General features: G+C 37.2%; 1 long non-coding RNA gene across 1 annotated transcript; it reads right to left on the bottom strand.

Annotated features, from left to right (window-relative positions):
• Positions 1–241: 241 nt before the first annotated feature.
• Positions 242–1715, bottom strand: LOC142172385 (uncharacterized). The gene is made up of 2 exons (XR_012701726.1): positions 1300–1715; positions 242–498 (listed from the first exon to the last, which is right to left on the bottom strand). It is a non-coding gene; the product is annotated as an uncharacterized LOC142172385 (long non-coding RNA).
• Between the last annotated feature and the right edge of the window lie 4623 nt (positions 1716–6338).

The raw sequence follows: 6338 nt of genomic DNA, 5'->3' as shown, positions 1-6338 counted from the left end.
GCCGATGTGAACACGTGTCGAGATACATCTGCTCGACAACAGCGGGAAATCTCGAGGCTGTAAAGAGAGACTGTAACTGGGGGGCCAAGGTCATTGTACAAATCCCCGCTCCCGAAGAGAGTATTACTGTCACGACCAAAACCGATGGGTCGTGATAGGCACTCGATACCTTCCTCAACCGACTACCAATGTAACGTATCTTTCTTATTACATCATCATATACACGTGACCTACGGGCCTAATAGGCCAACATGATCATTTATAAATTCAAAACATAGGCCGACAAGGCCGTACAACCTTTCACGTACACGACATATGTCTACAAACCTTTAAGAGTACATAAATGTCATAAAGGTCGGGACAGAATCCCGCCATACCAAAAAATATACATCTAAATCATACTAACCAAACAAGCAACTCCGAAGCAAATGGGGCGCACCAACAACTTTTGCTGAGCTGATAGCCTACTTGGAGGGCTCTCGACCTATCCATTGGGACCTGTGGGCATGAAACGCAGCGTCCCCAGGCAAAAGGGATGTCAATACAAAATAATGTACTGAGTATGTAAGGCAATATACTGAAAGCTGAAACTGAACTGATAATATAATAACTGCAAGTAGTTGGAAGTCAAAGATAATCTGAAGATATACTTACCTGCTGATACTGACTCAATTCTCTCAATATAGTAAGTAAAATAGTTGTCCGGCCCTATAAGGCTCGGTATATATACATACATACATATATATATATATATATATAAATATTCTGCCGTAGTAGGCTTGCTCATATGCGTTTGGCCATACTAGGCTCTGTATCTCGACCAACTGGGCTCGCTCATAAGCGCTCAACCATAGTAGGCTCTGTATATATATAACTGTTCTGACGTAGTAGGCTCGCTCGTAGGCGCTCGGTCATACTAGGCTCTGTATCTTGACCAACTAGGCTTGCTCATAAGCGCTCGGCCACAGTAGGCTCAGTATATAACTTATCATATGATCAGAGGTTACCCAATAGGGGCCTGCCCATCGATTATAGCTCGATGGTAATGAAAATACTTTTAATACTGTATATATGTAAATTCTTTGCTCTCTTAACTGGAAGAAGAAAATACTCAATTGAATATGAAGTCCCGGTAAGGAGAATATTATAACTTACAAAACTAGGAAAATATACGCAATTTGCGAGACTAGCAAAATATACGTAAATTTCGGGTTATGAATTTTTCTTTATGACTCGTTATCAAACTTGTATAATGACAAGATCATGCTAAAATGAAGGAAGAGCTTAGCCTTAACATACCTGGAGTAGGGAAAACTCCGTATAATATTCTTCAAAAAGATTGCACTGTACTCATTTAGAACCGCAAAATTCCGTTGCGGTTATATAGTATAATTTTGTACGAACTCCTCTGCTAAACCAAGAACCTACGTTTTTAATACAGTATGAAGTCTTGTTTGAATTATCCAATCTCCTCCAAATGAAACTTTTTGTTAATGAAGTCATCCCAAAACCTTGCCCTGGATCGGCCATAAGTACAAGAAGGAAGCAAAGTATTTTTGGTATTAACAAACTTCTCATCAAAAAGATTGTCCTAATGAAATGATTTTGCTTAATGAAGCATCTGAACTTGGAATGAATTAACCAAGAATTTGTTTTAGTTGTTTGGTCAGAAATATTTCTTGTCTTTTGTCCAAGAATGAAATGAGAAACGTTTCTTCTCGTTGTCCAAGAATGAAATGGATAAGACTTGGAAATTAAGTCTTTTCCTATATAATTCCAAGTGTCCTTAGGTACCCACCTAAGCAATAAGACCCTTAGTCATTTCTTGAATTGTGGCTTCTTGCCACGTGTAATTCCTATCCACTTATTGATTAACTGGGTAATGTCCAGTTACCCGGTAATTAATCAATTACCCGCATAATTTAAAAATTATCTCAACTTAATTAAATACTACTCTCTTTTAACATACCTTGTACACATTACTATAATGGCCATGTAGTACCTTGTATGGCACTAGTCCATAAATATCGGGTATTTTAGCTCGGGCTATATTTTTCCAAAATACCAAATTTCGACAAAATTCATTTTCTTCGATATTACTTACCCTCTTACCTTCACGAATTTACTCATTACTTATAATCCTTATAATCCCCAAATAATTTTTTCCTTGGACTGATGTCAATTACCTTACGATAAATTCAACGTACAATACTGTAGTAACTTATTATTGCGAAGCATAACATCACCGTAATGTAATACTACTGGGTAGAACACTGTCGTAACTTAATACTGTAGGACGTAAAATCAATCGTAATATATTACTGCAGAGCATAACATCGACATAATACTACGGGGCGTAACATTATTCTCCTCTTTGGAACATTCTTCCTTGAATGTTGACTGATGCACTTATCATTTTTATAACTTATATCTTCCGAATACTTTAGAATTTCCCTTGCCATTTAGGCGACTGTTCTGTGAATAAATCCAAAGTCCAGGGCATTCCCCCCTTAGGCCTCCTTCTCATACCATAACCTGTAGTCAGAATCCTTCCAATCTCGTAACTGTTGCTACCTTTCATCACGCAGCCTATACGATTTTGATCTTGTAAGTGTGCCCAATCTCTAGGCTTCATATGTAGAACTTGATAAAATGTCCCTTTGGGCATATATGAGTATACTGAAGTTCTATGCTCGGTACTTTGTTGAATTCACGAATATTTCTATATATCATCGCATAGGCCCGTTTATCCATCCGTATGAATTTACTTCCATAACTCTTACTTTAATTTATCGTTGCTGAGGTCTGCTACCAAATCCCAGCTTACTCTCGTTGCTTATTCCATATGTATAAATTTAAGTCCTTTAATGCTTCTTCATTACTTCTCATCCTTAGAATGATGGCCTAATCTCATCTCATACTTTGTGACTTTTGTCCATCCATTGTTGATTCACCTCAATATTGATCTATAATATACCACTGATAACTTGAAACTTCTTACGTAATACTTTGCTCGTAGGGCTTATGTTACCTCAAGGAATATTCGAAGTGATTCCCATAATCGTATTTCATAGTGTCTCAATGTGATTTACCTTATGTGGGTATTTTAATTCTGTACACCTCATGAAATCATTACTCAATCGAAGCCCCCAAACATCATCCTTTATCTATCACAATTACACCCTTAGGCGACATTCCATCATTTCTAAATGCTACTAGTCTTAGACTCTTTTGAGTTCATTCAGGCTATATTGAGCTTTCTATAATTTAGAGGTACCATCAGCTCCCTTGTTTTCATTGGCTTAATCCCGAGTACTTATCCATTTTCGTCATCATCTCACTTGGCCTTCTCTTATCCTTACTCCTGTCTTTCTAAAACCTTATCATTACATTATACTTTAGCTTGCGAGTGATTTCCTTATGGTTTTTTGGAACATCGAGACATCACATCGTCTCTAACTTTTCTTTTACTCTCTAATTAGACCTTTCGATACTTAGAAACCATATGATGGAAGGTATGCCACTGACGACGCTGCTATCATTCCTAACGCTGAATCCTGCACGTATAGTCTCTTTTCTGCAGTACGGACTATTCATAACCTTATGTATTTGAGTATCTTGTATATTGTTCACCTTTTCCTCACTTACCTTAAAATATTGCCTCACATTCTTCTATCTCTGTTATAACCTCTCTTCCCATTAGGCATAATTTATCTTCATAACATGAAGCTCTATTATAATACTTGCACCTTTGGTGCATATATAATCTGGTGGGATCTCCATATTGACTTCTTATGAGGTTGGTACTTCTTTTAACTGGCTTTATCGTAGAGCCGTTATAGAATATAGTTATTGTGCTATCTCTCTTGCACCTCTAATATTAAGAGTGATTCTGTTATGTTCTCAATCATGATTCCTATAACTTCTGGGTCCAATAATCAGACTCCTGATTACTTCGTTGATGTCACTCCTTAGTTTCCTCTTCCCTCTGATCAACCTTTATGTAGGCTTAAGCTATCTTAGTGTCCACACATGACAGAGTTTTCATATAACTCATATGATCTCGAATATTACTTTTAACTTTACTTCCCGTTCATTAGCCACGTTAGGTGCCACTTTCCTTTGGAGTGCTTACAATGTTGTTGCGAGACTGTTGTTACACGACCATTTTCTCTTTAGTTTGTTGTGCTTAGGTTGAAACCATCTTCCTTATTTCCTCAGCTAGTCTTTTGTTGTAGTACTTAGAGAGAACCCTTGACTCTTGTAAAGATGTGAGCTTATTACGGACCTTTTTGATGTCCTTACTTGCCTATAATCATCTGTAGATACTTACTTCCATGCCCTTGTGCTTGTATGGTTGCTTCTGAACTGATATTTTGACTACCTTCCCAGCGACACTTTCTTTTATTCCCATAACACTCATACGGTACCTTTAACTACCTCGACTCTTGTTTGAATATATCTCGAGTATTATAATGACATTCTTTGTGGCTGAATTCTCCATGTTGGGTTCTACTATGTTTATCTTACATGATTTGTTGATTTGTCTGTAACTTCTTGTCTAGTCGTGACTAGGCTTTTCCTGAATCAACTACTAACTACTCATTGGCCCATTCTTATGTCAATATTCCGCGAAATCTTTTTTGGGTTATTTCCTTTGTCTTAACATATGTCTCGCACTAACTCATTTTCTATCAATAACATCTCGGGCAGGGATCCTTACTTCATCTCATTGACGTCATCGTATTTCCATAATGTTCTAGAATTGTAGCATATACGTAGGAGCTGAATAAGTGTAATCTCATTCCTTTTTCGTGTTTATCCTATTCTTCATTCATTACTCCATATTCCCTCTTTTAGGGGAGTACTAAGACTTGGAGCTATGACGACCTGCCTACAGATTTTTTCTTCTTCATCTTTGGCATCCTTTCACATTATCAATGACCCGTCCTTACTCACCTTGCGGTAATCCTTTTGTACCAAGGATAACAAAATCCCTCGCTCGTGATGGTGACACTTAGTGTAACAGGCACATACAGTCTCTTAAGCTTAACTTTGCTCACATTGCTTGCTGTAGGGAACCGTCTCCCTAAATGACCATATCTGGATTCATCATGGATCTTCTTCTATTGTCCATTCTATTATTGTCGGAATGCAATATGCAATTCTCATGATGCTGACTATCATCAAATCACTTAGTTCCTTATTCATGTTTAATTCATCTTATTCACCAATCTATACTGATTTCTATTACTCTAGGGTCTAAATTTTCTTGTTGTTAATCACGTTAGAGTTAGGAACTCATTTCCCAAAATGAGGATATGACTGTATGGCGTATACTATTTTATTGTCTTAAGGCCCATCACCTTTCGTCTCTTTATTCATTTGACTATAGGTTCTGTACCACTCTACCTTTGTTATCCATGTATCGCATCTTACTCATAATTCTTCCTTATCTCTCTTCTCATTACTCTACTAATATTTCTGCCTATCACTTTCTTTTGAAAAACTTCAACATGACATTCTTTTGCTTTTAGCTCCCCTTGCTTCATCCATCGGCTCTTCGGGTTGCCAAGCATTCTCGTTATACTAGGGATGGGAGCCATACTAAGGTAATATTTATCCCTTTAAGGCTTCTAGTATCTATCTTTGTAGTACTGATATCTAGCTGTACTATTTTAGAGTGCACCATCTGGGTGTCTCATAAAAAGATTTATTAGCACATTTGCAATATCCTTCGGAAATGTCAACAGACACAAACAATTCATCCATCATATCTTCTTATACTACTTCTATTAACCCCCATAGGACATATCTGGAATGGGTGTGACCAATTGTATATGCCTCTATTACTGTTGAATATAATTCAAAAAGCTTATGTTCCTCTGCATGAATTATAAACGTTGTTAACCTTCATTAGCTGGGCGCCTCGTATCCTTCTTCATCTTGATTCTTTTGCTTGTTAAAACTTTCATTTATCTTGTGAATCTCTCATTGTCTTTCACCATAAAGATGGATAGGTATTCTTTCCTTGAGGTTTCTTATCAGGAAGCTTACACCTTTCAGTATACCCATGATCTGCTAAAGACCTCACATTTACTTATCATAGGCATCATACAAAAATCCAATTCCTCTGACTCATCTCTTTCTCAACTATCTCTCATTTCAACCTTCTTTCTGGATGTAGGTATCATATTATTACAAATGAAATGGAATTTCGGGGTTTGAATTCTTATAAGTGATCTCTACCACATGATCTAGAGTAAGAAGAAAGAGTGACAATCCTAAATGCCTGTAGCCTCCTGCTTATAGGTGTGGTGCATGACACACGCATAAAC

Source organism: Nicotiana tabacum, chromosome 18, assembly GCF_000715075.1.
Source record: "Nicotiana tabacum cultivar K326 chromosome 18, ASM71507v2, whole genome shotgun sequence".
NCBI classification, from domain to species: Eukaryota; Viridiplantae; Streptophyta; class Magnoliopsida; order Solanales; family Solanaceae; genus Nicotiana; species Nicotiana tabacum.
The sequence above is the reverse complement of the archived record's forward strand: the minus strand, read 5'-3'. Positions and strand labels throughout refer to the sequence as shown.